The sequence below is a fragment of the Cupressus sempervirens genome, chromosome 2 (genome assembly GCF_028749045.1).
Source record: "Cupressus sempervirens isolate cs-2001-9-10 chromosome 2, ASM2874904v1, whole genome shotgun sequence".
Classification (NCBI taxonomy): Eukaryota; Viridiplantae; Streptophyta; class Pinopsida; order Cupressales; family Cupressaceae; genus Cupressus; species Cupressus sempervirens.
Window position 1 is genome coordinate 687,370,162 of NC_143119.1, and position 16,186 is coordinate 687,386,347.

Sequence of the window (16,186 nt, forward strand, 5' to 3'; positions counted from 1 at the left end):
ATAAACTTCTTCCTCCAATATACCATTCAAAAATATAGACTTGACATCCATTTGATAAACTTTGAAACCTTTGTATATAGAGTAAGCAAGCAGAGTTCTTACTCCTTCCAATCTTACAATAGGAGTGAATGTTTCTCCATAGTGTATCACTTCTTCTTGTGCATATACTTTACAAACTAATCTTGCCTTGTTTCTTGTGACTCCACCATTTTCACCTAACTTGTTTCTGTATACCCACTTGGTGCTAATTACATTTTTATTTTTTGGTCTAGGAACTAGAGTCCATGTCTTATTTTTCTCAATCTGTTTAATTTCTTCTTTCATGACTTTAATCCAGTCCACATCTTGTAAGGCATTTTTCATTATTTTAGGGTCTTTTGTGCTAAGAAAACATGCATCATTTCTCAACATGTTCCTTGACATTGATCTAGCATCTTTATCTCCAATTATTTGTGTAGTAGGTGATGTCTCTTGACATACTTAGATAGTCTTCATTCTACTATGTTTTCCTCATTTGGTCTCTCAACTTCTAAATCACTATGTACACCTTTGTTAGGTAGTTCAACATCTCTTTCATGTACACTAATCTTAGAATTATAATGTGCCTCAACTTCATTTTGTAACTCAACACTTGAATGTAGCTTGGTTCCTGAAAACAACTCGACATTCATAGTATGTGACTCGATAGTCACTGAAACTTGTTGTTGGTTTGCATCTTGATTTACAACATCTTTTTCAATAGTAAGACCTTCATAAAAGTATACAAATGATTTGTATTCTTTTGGTTCCTTCATAGGTTCAACCTCATGTACTTCTGTATATTCATCAAATTTCACATTTCCACTTTCCACAACTTTATTAGTGTTAGTATTTAAACACTTATAAGCTTTACTTCTTTTAGAATAACCAAGGAATATACCTTCTTCACTTTTTGCATCTAATTTACCATTCTTGAAATCTATGAGAACATAACACTTGCTTCCAAATACCTTAAAATATTTTACAATGGATGAGTATCCATACCATAGTTAAAAATATGTTGAATGAGTACCTTTCTTGACTTGTACATGGTTCAAGGTATAGATACATGTACTTATAGCTTCTCTCTAGTATTTCAAAGAAAAAATTTCTCCACCATGAGTGTCCTAGCATAGTTCATTATAGATTTGTTCCTCTTTTTAGCAATTCCATTTTTTGGAGAGGTTCTAGGAGCAGATGTCTATCTTTTGTTTCCTCTATCACTACAAAATATCTCAAAATCATTTGATTTAAATTCTCCTCCTCTATCAGATCTCAAAGATTTCAAAATTTTACCTATTTCCTTCTCAACTCTTGCTAAGTACCACTTAAACATTTGGAAAGAATCATATTTTTGTTTCAAAAACATAACTATCATCATTCTAGAATAATCATTAAAAAATAGCATAATATACTTATCTACTTTGTATATTTTCACATAAATTGGTCCACACAAGTTAGTTTGAACAATCTCTAATATTCATTTAGAGGTATGAGTCTTACTATTAAAACTTGACTTTGTCATTTGCCTAACTAACATTGTTTGCAAATTATATTGTTAGGTTTCTTCAACTTAGGCAAACCTCTAACTCTCCTCTTATTACTGATACTAACAAAGTTATCAAAATTAACATGACATGATCTCTTGTACCATAGCCACACATCATCAAATTCTACAACTAAATAAGTAGCATCCTCTATATGAAGGTATTATAGAATACCTCTAGTTTGATCACATTTTCTAATTAGTTTTCCATTAGTATCATATATCTTAGCAATCTTGTTCTCAAACTCAACCTTAAAATCTGAATTATTCAGTTGTGACACACTCAACAAATTATAGTTAAGTCCTTCAACATAATAAGCATTGTCACATAAAATCTTTTCTGTGATTTTGATAGAACCTTTTCCTTTTATCAAATAGGTTGCATCATTACTAAACCTTACACTATTTCCATCATAATAATTCAAGGTAATCAACTTACTTTTATCTCTAGTCATGTGATATGAACACCCAATGTCGATGATCCATCTGTCATTCGTGTTCACACAATGCACTAGTGTAGTTGCCTCGTCCTCACCAAATTCATCCTTCATTACAACATACACCACTTATTCATCATGATCATCAGATCCATCTTTTCTTTCCACTTCCGCAATGTAGCAAGACTTCTTGCCTTTGTCTTTTTAATCTTTGCTGTCTTCATCTCTTCTACTTTTGTACTTTTCTCCATCTTTGTAATTCTTCTTCTCTAGACATCTAGCTACAGTATGGCCAACCTCATTGCAATTGAAACACATGATAGGTAACTTACCTTTGAACTTGCCTTTACCTCTATGAAATCTCCTTTTTGGTAGTGCTTCAAGTTTGTCTACATCTTCCTCATCTGTATCACTATCAGTAGAAACATATTTTGCTTTTTTCTTCTTCGTCTCATTAGGTTCCTTCAATGATAGCTTGGCTTTGAAAGCAAATTCAACATTGTCAAGTTTTTAATTATCAAAATTAGATATCTCAAAAGTAGTGAGCCTACCTACCAAACCTTCAAGAGTTAGAATAGTGCCTAGTATACATCTCAGTTCTTGCATTACAAAAACTCTAATAACATAAATGGGAAACGCTATTCTCAAAACTTTTCTTAGTACAATCTAATCATCTATTTTACGAATGGCTCCTCTTATTGCATTAACAACAGCTTTTATCCTAGAGCAATATTGAGTAGTATTTTTACTTTCTTGCATTCACATATCATTGAACTTGCCTCTAAGACTTTCTATTTTGGCTCTTAGATCATCTTTTTCACCTCCATAGATAGTGTGTAGAGCATCCCACATTTTCTTTGCGCTATCATAACCTTTCTTCTTTTTTAGATCTTTAGTAGTTAGGACTCTAGTGGGATTGACATGCTCAACAAAAATGGTAGATTGTGCATGATCTCCAAGACCTCCTAGGTGTAGGTTCATCAAAATTTTCCATGTAGGAAAGCTATCTCTATTAAGCTTGGGTACCTCTCTTTTTGATTTCTTCATATTTTTTTTCTATACCTTCAAACTAGTCCTCTTAAGAAAATGGCTCTAATACCAATTGATGGAATTATTTAAAATAAATGAGAGGGAGGCTGAATTAGTTATCCAAGGTCCAGATGTACAATTAAAACTTTTCACAACTTAGTGAACCCATATTCATAAAACATTTTCATCATGCATGCATCCATTAGATCATACAATCACTTAAACTTACAGGTTACTATCAAATCAACTTTGCAAAAATACAAGCATGAAACATAACAAATTTAATAACACATTGACAAAATGATTTAATGTGGAAAACCAATTTGGGAGAAACCACCAATAACATGATACTCATTCTCGCTCTTTTAAAGTGATGCCCTATAAAAGGCCAACACTATTCAAGGTTACAATACTTACTATTAAATCTGACCTGGTTAAAGGATTTCAATCACCATATTAGGAGTGAGCCTTGTTAGAGGACTTTAGATCATTCACTTGGAATGTCACCCAATTAAAGTATTTATGAATGATTGTTAGGTCAACCTTAATTCAAAGGATTTACCCTAGACTAGTATAATGATTAGAAAGTAGCAGTAAGGCTTGATCTGATAACAACTTACAACACACTTGTGAATTACAAATATTTGTTTTATTCCTCCATTCTACTTGGCTTTCACACACTTCAACTCTGATATAGCTTCTTCACCCTTCAAGAATCCATACTCTTAAGCTTTCTTTCTTTTGTTTCCAATGCAATCTCTTCTCTTAGGTCACTAAATGAAGCAATACCCTAGACTCCTTTTCTTTCTTAGGTTCTTGCACATGACAACCTTTGCTTCTGATCAACCATCTCTATCAATAGAAACTTAAGATCTTTTGTCATTCAAATTCCATTTTCAATTTTATGGTTAGGTTAGATTATGTAGGATTCAATGAATTTACCCATCATTTCATTTCATTCCCTTCTAGAAACTTCTCTTTCAATCCTCTTTGAATTCACCTCAAAATGGTTCATCTTAAATTCCATGCCACCAACTCATCAAGCTTATCTTGCACATGGTTCACACAATCTAAGAAATCAAACTTGTTGGCTCAAATTCATCAAATACATGATCTTTCTCATAATGCTAACACTTGGCATTAACTTTCTTTTGATGCTTGCAACATACTTCATTGCTCAGTATCCACTATCAAATGACTCAACATGAACTAAATTTTACTAGTGGTCAGCATCAACTAAACTTTACTTGGCTTACACTGTATCACTCGGCTTACACTAAAATTAACTTTTCTTAGCTTCGACTAATTTTCTACTGAACTTAAACTAACATTTGTAAGCATCTACTATGCATATTACTAAGCTTGGCAGACACAATTTGTTTAACTTGTTCTTTTGAACTTAATCAATGTATCCATCCTTTATAACTTGAAGTAGATTATCAGTGCACTATAATATCATTGTCTCAACTAATCCTTGTACTCCTTTTCCATATCATAACTCAAACATTCCTCTAGGTGCTATTATTACCTCATTTGATCAAATCCTCTTCATTAATCAAACAAATGATAGTACTCAAATTATCTAAGAAATTATCTTAGCAGCAAGTAGCAGGTTTGACATCAGTGACAAAACAATGATTGAAACACATTATCATACTTGTATCAATATATTTTCAACAATTTTTTCAAATTCTTATATAAAAGAGTAAGATACTGAGAGGGTGAGTGAATCAAGATCTACAAAACTTTAACTTCTTCAAACAAATAAAATGCATTCACCATTTACTCATCTCATATCTATATCGCTAATCATATAACTATTATGTTTCAATAGATCTAAGTATGCATCACATCCATAAACATGTAAGTAAATGTACACACATAACACAATAAATTTTGTTACCCAGAAACCCTCTAAGGTGAAGATAAACCTAGGTTGGGGATGACACCCAAAAATCTTCACTACAACTGCAATAAAGTGTGTCTGTTAAGGCTAAAATGTTTGATCACATCTGGTGATCTATCTTGTGAGGGGTCTACCCTATTGGGAGCTTACAAGACTTATTTAGTCTATCGTGATTAAAGGATTGAAACTTGCATATAAGTAAGAACTCTATCATGATATTTGAATAGGAATGTTAGTGCCACTCTATTAAGAGATTAACCTTGATACACCAGGGTTAGAATGTCTTATTACCTAATCCTTTGGTTGGCACTCTATTGTTGGATTATAGATCTTCTCTTTCCAATCTTGCTTCGATGTCCTTATAAGAAATATTTTATTATGCCCTTCATTTCTCCATTTGAATGCTCTATCTGGTCTCTTGTCTTTTAAAAAGCATAGTCTCCTTCTCTATCACTTCATCTTAGCTAGCACCCTTATGATTTAGGGTTTATGTTCCTCTTTAAATAAACAATTGATGAACTTTCTAGATCAAGATCAATTATCTCGATTCATCCTTTTTTCCATTTAGTCCTTCCGTTTCTATAATTGGTTGATCACCTTAAACAAGAATTAATGATCTCTAACAAAATGTGTAATTACCTTCCTAGTTGTCTCTACAATACATAAATTTAGTGTACAAGTCAGCCAAAAATGGTTTGTATAAGTGTTTGTGCCATCACAAACACATATGTCAAAACTAGTTTACTCAGTACTTAAATATTCTGATGCTTGATCCATACTGATATACATGATGTCCCTCAACTTTTGAATGCTTGACTATAACTATCTTCCTCAACATAAATAGGCTCTTCTTTGCTTAGCATTTACTAACTTTTCACATGCTCAATATACACTATCACTCAGTCCAAACTAGAGTACTCAAAAACCAAAGACCTACTTGGCTCAAACTTAAGTGTGAACAAGTCTATCATACATTCCTTGGCCTTTATTGGATTGCTTGGTCACAATTATGACCAACCAAATCTTCCTAGGAAATGTCTAAGTGGTTAACACTAATAGGAAACATGTCTTAAAGATCAACACAATCATATGCCTAAAGGATTGGACAAGAGAAAATTGGGATTGTATATCAAATGATTACAAAATGTTTAGTTGAGGAGAAAATATTGTAATGATCAAGAAGAAAACTAGGTATGGAGAATCTAGTTATGAATTTTGTTAAGAATGAAACTATTAACCAATTACTCAAGATTAAGAGACAAATCCCACCTAGTTAATGGAAAAGAGTGGGTAGATCTTCTTGGACCCATGACAAAAGTTACAGATAATGACCTCAAGAGATATAAAGGGGAGAGAAGCAAAGGAAAGAAGTAAGATATGCATGTGATCCTATGTCAAATGATGATGATGATGAATATCACAATATATTAGTAGCTCAAGTAGTAATAGAAGATCTTTAGTGCACATGCACTCAAAAATAATAATTAGATAGAGAAGTGACAAGTGTTGACAAATTATCCATAGAGAAATGTGAAAAACCCCTCTCTCTCTCTCTCTCTCTCTCTCTCTCTCTCTCTCTATCTCTCTCACACACACACACACACACACACACACACACACACACACCCCACCCTCTATATATATCTAACTCTCATTTCATAACCCAATGGAGTTATGGAAAACTAGAGGGTATGCATAGGATCATAGTGTGTCAAAAAGTGGTGATATGGAAAATATTTAGTTCTAAAATACCTCAAATCATTTCAAAATCTATTCCAATTTTTTTCCCGCCCATCCTGATACCAAACCAAAAAATTAATACCTTTATAAAGACTAGTATATCATTGGATACCAACCCTACATGGTCAACTTTAAAAATGTCCCAAAAATATGTTTTTTGCCTGTTCTTGTTCATTTTTTTACTTCAAACATGTAGCTAAAGGCTTTTTTCACCCAAAATTGATGAAATGAAAAGGGTTTCTCAACAATGTTCTTAGGTTTCCATAAATATATTGTTTGTCAAATTATGAGTTTAGTAAGTAATTATTACTTATTTTCTAATGGAGTTACATATAAAGTGTTGATTAACACATTAATTGAAAAATATATAACTTTCATTTAATGGTACAGGATTTTTGAAATTTAAAAGATGCATCACATTCTTTTCTTCTTCTACTAAAAGTGGAAAAAGAAAAGAAAAAATAAATTTTAGAAAGTTTTGAATTAGTTAAGGTGGTCATATATGAGATTTTTTTAATTCCAAAAATACTATAGTAGAAATTAATAATTAATTAATTATTTAGAATAAAAATACACAAAAATATGTGTCACATCTAGGCATGAGCCTACATCTTATATCTAGAATATTATTAAAAAATGTTATCATTTGATTTTGATTAAGCTAGTCAGACATACTTCTACTTATTTTTGTCCTAAACTTTTTGTACTATTGAATAAAAATTCAAAAATTTGACCAATTAATTTCTATTTTTATTTAGTTAAGGCCTAGTAGTTTAGAAAGTAAATCCAATTTCCCAGAGATTCTCTTGTCTCAACTTTTTGATATAAAGTTCATAACAAGTTAAAAATTGCACATCGACATAACCCTGATTTGCTAATTTTTTATTGCCCCTTAAGGGCATAGTTTGGTTGACCATAATCCCGCACACACCCTAGAAGCAATGCTTTTGGTTCTTCATAACCCAATGTGGTTATGGAGACCTAGAAGCAATGCTTCCAATTCTTAATAATGTGATTGATCATGTTATTTCAAAGTTCAAATTTTTTAATGTCTTTTCTTTGTTCGGTACCAAGCCAAGACCCATTTTGAAATTTGATCAAAAGCACACAAAACACGATCTCGCTATGTGCAAATCACTTTTGACTTTTGTTCATGGTGTCACTTTTTTGCACACCATCTTAGTGCATATTCTCGAGAATAACATTTTTATTTTAGTGGTGGCTTTCCCCTTTGGGTGGTCAAACCAATCACCTTGTTGAATCCATACGAGAATGTCAAGTTATTAGTCTTTCCCACCAAACTAAATGCAAATATGTTTGGCTTGAAGGAGACTCCAATTATATTATCCAATGTCTCAAATGGATCTATAAGTTAACTTCGATTATTAAACATTTGGATTAAATTACCATAAAATGTTATTAGTTCTTTTTAAAAATGTGTTGTATTCCATACCTATAAGGAAACCAACATGCTAGATGAATTGATAATGTGGTATGGAAAGTCACTATAATTATTTTTTATTAACCATTGGCTAGATAATATAATAATTTCAATAGATAGTAAAATCAAACTAGCATTGCTATATTGATGATTTAGTTCTATATATATAAACACAACAACTTCTACCTTAATCTTTACATCATGTATATATTACTATCTCTCTATTACTATTTCCATCTAACCAACTTTACTAATACTAAAATTTATCAAAGTCTTTTAAGCTACTAAAATCTAACCCTGTTATAGCTAAATTCCCCAGCATTTATAGCCTTTTACAAACCCAAAAAGGCCTCCATCAAAACCTAGCCTTTCTGTTAAAAACAATTATAAGCAAAGAAATAGTTTTGAAAATCCAAATGCCAAAGATAACTATTTACAACTAAACATCCACACTAGGCTTTTCTCCTTCTACCATGGTTTTCTTGACTAATTTCTAGCTCCTAAAGGTGCTCACAAATTCCTACATATTGTGGGAGTGAGGATTCTTCAGGCTAAGTAGTCTTGATTTGCATGCATCTTTCTACCACTTTAGCTCCTTGATCCTACGACATTGCCTTGGCATAAGGTCCCTATTCAAGTATAATATTGATTCTATGTTGGCTAAAGTGGTAAAGTCTCTAGAAGTAGGGGCATCGCTATCCTTCATCTCAAACATGGTATGATTGAATCTCTTAGTTAAAAGCTCAGAGTCCATGTTGTCATCCTCAAACTATAGAATACCTATAGGGTTGACAATCTACATATGCTTCATGAGCTCTTTATGTTCAAAATAGGGATTACTAAGAGCGGGGAGTGAATCAGTAATCTATAAAATTTAGTCACCAATAGGATATTATTACTTACTTTAAACCATGCATAACCAAACAATAAAGTAATTTTGAACAGTAACAGTAACAATGCACAAAGATAACTCATAACACCACATTTTGTTAACTAAGGAAAGCCACAGTGGGGATGATACCCACTAGATAATATACTAATATATATGTTCCTTGTTAGAGTATGGACCCTGTTAGGAGTCAATGAGAAAATTTAGTATAAGGAGTCCATGTTAGGAGACTTTGAATCCCTATTAGGAGACTCCAACCATGTGAAGAGTTGTAGTGTAATGTATGTAAGAAGAGCCCACTTCCCAAACATGTGATTTCAACTACAAGAAGAGCTCACTGCTCAAACAAGTAATTTACTATTATTTTCCTTCCTTATCTAATCTCTAATCTCAAACTCTATCTTGGATCACTAGATAGCTTATATAAAACTTCACATATATCACTTTCACAAAAGTTCACTAATCACAGTTTGGAACTCATAATTACATAATCTTACAAGCTCTCATACTTCTTATCACAAGAAGTCATTTGCATAAATACCATGCTTTCACATTAATTACTAGTGGGTTGACTAGGACCATAATTCACTTTTCCAAGTTAGAGTAAATATCTAGGATGTCAGCCCTAATTGGACAAGTAATTGTTTTGTAACCAAAATAATTATTTCCTTCAATTTTGTTGTCCCATGTCATAAAAACATGATTATCTCTATTATGTATGGTCTACACAAATTTCCAAGGTTATACACATCATAACCAACATATATACTATCTCCATGTAACTTCACTAGTCATAATATGATGTTAGAAACATGTTATAAATAAAATAATATACTAATGTAAACCAAATTCTATACTTAGACAATTTTGTGATTACCAAACACTAAGTAACTTTATTTCTAAGGTTTCCTATGATCATATAGATCATGTCTTGCCATAAATGACAACAATTACATATCACTATTAGCCAATTGTCAACACTTTATGCATTCTAGCAACTTTAAGTCACACTGCTTGCATCTGTTAGATGCCTCCCTTGTAAATTAAATCCTTCCAACCCATATTATTTTTTAGGGTGAACAGCATGTGCACAAGTCTATATTTTTCATGGGATTTTTTCTTAGAAACTTCAACACGCCATATTTTTCAACTTCATAGACCTGAAACACAATGGCTTGGTACTAGCTTTGATCAACTTCCCACACCGGAACAAGAGTTTGGACTTCACCCAATAGTATTTCTCCTTCAACATAGGTGGTAGTGAAATCTAGGATAAATTTATTTCATTCCTTTACTATGGAACCTACCCACTCCTACATTTCTTCTAAGAGTAACTTTCCCCTTTGCATTTGTTTGACCAATTGTTGACTATCTGATGAATCAGGATCAAAAGGAGGGTCTAAATCAATGGAAGGGTGCCCAAATTTATCAGAGAATCTATGTACTCATCCATAGTGATTACCACCCCTTTTAGTTATTTCTTTTCCTTGCAATCCCTTTCAAACTGAGTCAGCATATGATCTACAAAGAATTTGAAGAAGTGGTTCCCTATATATCTGGTGATGGCCCCCAATTCCATAGTTGTAACTTTGAAATCCTCTATATCAATCTCTCCAAATTAATCCTTCTATTTATAGGTAGCCACCTCCATTATCACATTTCTATTCACTGGGTCTTTGATCAACCATGTGTCACTTTTCATCTTCTTGCTCTTAGAATCGTGGGTTGCATATTTTGTGACAATGTCCTTAATTGGTATAGACATTGTTTGAAGGCTACATTTCTTGCTTACTAAATTTGATGGCCATGGTGGAATAGTGGAAGTATTTTTCATCCCTTGATTTCCTTTGGGAGGAGTCATGAAACTAGGCTGATCCAACTTTGAATCCTCTATTAATTCTACATCACCATCTTGATTATCTAAAAAGGAGAGCTCTTGTTCTTGATTCTATCCTTGAATCATCATTTTCTCTTTCTGAGCCTTGTATTTTATGGGTGCTTTAGGTTTGGTCTTAGACATGGTTCTAGGAGCCATGATTTATTTAGGAGATGTTGCTCCTTTCTGCTTCTTGTGAGTTGAAATACACCTGCAACATGAAATGAAATTTGGATATTGAAGTTAATGTTTTAGAGAAAGAAACCACCATTTGGGATTTTGTAGTTTGTTTCTGATTGACTCCTTTCTTATTTCTTCTCCTAAACCAATTATCTATATGGGATAAGATTGATCTAGTTCTAAGGTTTATATCATCTTCTTCACCCTGGTTCCAATGCACTTCTAGTTGCTTTTATTCACTTGCCTCTTCCCATTTTCTAACCCATCTTCAATTATTCCCTCCAATTTGAACTTCAATTTCAAGGAATTAATTTGAGGAAGTGTTAATCTTGAATGGTCCCTTTTGATCACCTCTTTCTCATCATTTAAATCTTCCCACGGATCTTCTAAATGAGGAACTATTGGCGATTAACCCTTAAGGCCGACTACCTTTGCTACGAAACCTTTGCTATCAAAATTTCTCCTTCCCTAGTAGGATTTGTTGGAAATATTCAAGACTAGCTAGGTTACTTAGAGAGGAGGGGTGAATCAATAACCTCAAAAACTTTACCAAATTTATATTTTAATTGCAATAATCCAATTACCATTTAATTCATTAAATCAAATCTAACTGCATGCATGAGAAACTAAAAACATAACACTTGAACACAATAATTTGGTGACCCAAAAACCTTCCACATAGAAAGTAAACCTAGGGTGGGGATGATACCCACAAAACTTCAATACTATAGCATAAAGTTGGCCTATTAAGGCTTACAATGATCACTTCTAATGATTTTCCCTATTAGGAGCAATTAGAACTGCTAGATCCACCTTGTTAGAGGTTTTACAAACACACAATTAAGTATTCACTCAGTAAAGAGATTTGAGAAAAGATTGTCAAGTCTACCTTATTAAAGGATTTGGACTAGTTCATCTATTAGGATGAAATAGTTGATCTCTGACTTACAACTTGATTTTTTGATAGAGATTCTTTGAATTACTAATCACATTTATGTGATAGATATGACTATATTGCTCTGTTACTGATATGGCCTTACAATACACTTTGTATGCTATTGATTCACATTTGCATGCTTCTATTTCACATTATTGTCACACTATTTCTTATTTTCACACATGGATATGATGCAATACATTACATATATATCAATCCAATTTACATAATTACAAAGTTGGCCAATATACAAGTTAACACCAATATTACAAAGTTGACCCATATGTAGATACTCGGGTTTTGAAGACTGACTTGGTGAAGTTTTGATACTCGACATCCACTATCACTACTTGGCATCATCCTTCATTTGGTAGAATTAGAAGCTTAGTCCATACTAATCACTTCACTATAGTCTTGAACTCGGCCTACACTGGTGACTCAGTAGATACTATGTAATTGGTATAAACTAAATTACTCATTTACCATGACTACACTCGGTAAACACTAATCATCACATAGCTCGGTTAACACTAACTTTGCTTTACATTAACTACTAGCTTAGTAGAAACTAAAAAGCTTCATAACCATTGAAATTCTCAGAATGAACTGGTGGACTTCACACTACCTAATTCTGCTCAATTTGAACTATAGTACTTAGTGGCTACTAAATTACATGGCAAATATTGTAGACTATTCAATAAGCTCAGTAGCCATACAAAATCTGAATAAGTGTTGTCACTAATAAAAAACTTGATTGAATGTCAAAAATCTCCCCCTTTGGCATTAGTGATAAAAACACTTATCAGCCAAAACTTATACACATCACAATGTGGTAATGGCTCAGTACGGTATACTATTTTTGAGATTTAAAAAAAAAATTCTTTGTAAGTATATACAGTATATTATATCTGCAAATTCTTTGCTATATACACTTTTCTCCCTTTGCATGATTCTCCCCCATACAATATACATAGCATGACTAGTGTCTCTTCCTATATAGCATAATAAGTGTCTCCCCCTATATACTATACTAAGTGTCTCTCCCCCTTTTTGACAATAATGCCAAAGATTTATTCAAAACTTATTCACATGGAGACACCATTATAAGAAAGAAAATTAGAATGTACCTTAAGTATGAGTGCTAATGTCTTATCCTAGTTCTCTTGTAAAACTTTGTGCATATGTAGAGCAATTTGAACTTCTACAAAGAGTTCTATCATGTGATCTACAATGGAGAAGTTGTTGTCATGAATCAACGTTTTTGAATAAACAATATGCTTCTGCATTGTATCCATGATGGGAAGGATAATATTCTGAATATCTATTAGTGAAGAATAGATCCTTGCTTCTTCTATCAAAAACTCTACCTACATATCTGACAAGAATCTAATCTTCATATGATGTGCAGAGCTTGAACTAGGGTCAAGTTGCAACTGTTGTGCACTAGCCTTTAGATCTTCATCAACCTTTGCCATTTTTCTCTTTATTTCCTTTGTAAAATTGGTAACATTACACAACTTTCCAAAAATTGATGTTACACTTGTGCAAGAGGTTTCAAGATTGGTCAAAATTGATGAAAGCTCCACTTGCTAAATGGAAATTTGCTGAGCATTGTGCTCAAGCACTTTAATATCAAATTTCTTTTTTGCTTTCTTAATCAATTTTTCTTGACCACTGGAGTCCTCATTAAACTTCTAGACTACCTCTTCTAATTGAAACAAAATGTGTTGAGAAGTCTCAACTTCAACACCTATCACCTCAGTCAAAATGTTCTTGGCATCCTCTATAATTTTGTATTCCCTATCTCTCTCCTCTCTCAATTTCTTTTTCTTTGCCTTCTTTTGGAGGAGTTGACTAGTTATATGCTTTTGATCCATAGTGATATTATCAAAATCCCATTTTGGAATTTCAATCTCCTCATCTAGGTCTACATCCTCATCTATCTCCTTACCTCTACTCAAAAATCTTGTACTCAGTTGAGCCTTAGGTTCAATTGTCCTTGTACTTAATGTCTTTAAATCTAGAATGGAAAAAATTGTAGATATAGTAGGATTAGTAGTAAAAATTGATATAGTACCAATAGATGGAATACTAATTGGCATGTTTACTGAATCCAAAACTGAAGTATTTACAAAAGTATCCAAAAATATAGAAGAAAAAACTATAGAATCCAAAATTGTAGTACTCAAAATTGTACTTATAGCTGAAGAGCTCAAAATTGTAAATATATTGTACTTATTGCTAATGATGTTGACTCAGGAGCTGAAGAAGAGGGAGGTTGCAGCTTGGTACATGAAGTGGTAGACACTTCTATCAATGATGTGTTGAGCTGTGAGAGTGAAGAGTGATTGGAAATTTGATGTGTCTATTGTAGTCACAATCAAACTAGCTAAAGCTATCTCTAAGCTTGATGTAGCTGTTGGTCTTCTTGGAGAATGAGGAAGTGAGGTGATGATTATGGCTACTATCTTCATAGGATCAATCTCCTCATCATCTTCTTTGTCTTCCTTGGTAGCTTCTTCCTCTTTATCTTCTTCAATTTCTTCATTGTCAAAGTGTGTTGGCTCAGAGTATGTTTCTTCTTCTTCATCATCACTGTCATCATCCTTGACCTCTACTAGGAAGTCACTTTGTTTATGCAAGTGATAAACATTCTTCCACATACTTGTGGCATTCTTAACCACGTGCTCTATATCCTTTATCAAAATTAAACAAGTATTGAATCTAAGAGTCATCTTATCTTCATTTTTCTTTATAGACTCTTTTACCTTAGCATCTATCATGCTCAATAGAAATTGCCTCAAGGTTTGTGCATAGATATCTTTTTCTATTTACATAGCAGAGTCCCATCTTGGCTTTATTTTCTCTACGAATTAATTAGAGATTTGGAAGGCTATCTAGTTTGGTGCATATTTCCATTTTCCCATCTTGGTTAGTACTAGTTCTTCAACCTATTTCTTTTCAACCTCTGTCCTAGTTTCATACTTCAATGATTTGAAGTTGGTTATGCTTGTATCTTCTTCCAATTTTTTTAGTTTTTCTTGGAAGGTGGGAGGAGGTTTGCTAAAGACAATTTCACTACCTTTCTTCCTTGATCTCCTGGTGAACATAGCAATGGATGGCTTGAGTGGCTTGGTGATGATCACTTTGCCTTTCTTCTTCACTAGCTCTTCTTCCTTTTTTGACTCATCTTCATCCTTTGCTTCCTCAACATCTTCACCTTTACCCTTAGTCGGCATAAGAGGTGTGCTTGTTTTGAGTTTTGTCATCCTCCTCTTACCTTTTTTAATTGCCTATGCAAGCTTGATTTCAAGCTCTATTCTTGCCTTGGCCTCATCATATGTTCCAAAGTGTGGTGCCTTTGGATCAATAGGTTCATTTATCAAGGCTTCAATAATGAATTTTGCTTCATCTATATTTACCTCATATGACAGAGGTTTTACCCATACAGCTCTGGGTTTCACTACTTGAATGTAGACTTTGTCACAGTATACCATGAAGAAAACATCATTTTTGTGATCTTCCATCAATTTCTTGGGTATACTAAATCTATTATTCATTTTCTCCTTGAAAACTTCAACATAATTGTCCATTATACTAATAAAAAATTTCTCCCATTTCTGCAATATACTCATTAATCTTATATAATACTGGCACATCTTTTCTCCATACTACCATGCCTTTTGAAGGGAAAAAAAATTTGAACATAGAAAAATAAACAAGTCAATAAAGAACTAAAGTTGCAAGGGTTGTTTTTGGAGGTTTTGATACTTTCCATATTTTTGTTTAATTTCTTCAACAACAAATCTGCAAGATCATATGATAGAATGTTCTTCACAACCTTGTAAGCTAGGTCAATGACTTCACATGACACACTTTATAGATGGCTAGAACTATAAATCTTGTGGGTTATCACATGTATTCCAAATTTCAATTCTACATTAGTTACACTACTAATCTTCATACCGCTGCCATCCCACTTGGCTAAGTTTTGTCCTTGGAGAGCATGGAAAGGCTAATGATGCAATGAATCATCTTCTTGGTGATCAAAACTAGTTTTTCAAGCCATAACTAACCATTATGAACTCAACTTAGGATGTATCTAATCCATTTTATTTGGAAACTTCAGGGTAGGTGAGGAATGTGGGTTAAACCCTTGTCTTCCAGATGCTTATGTTCAAGTTTAA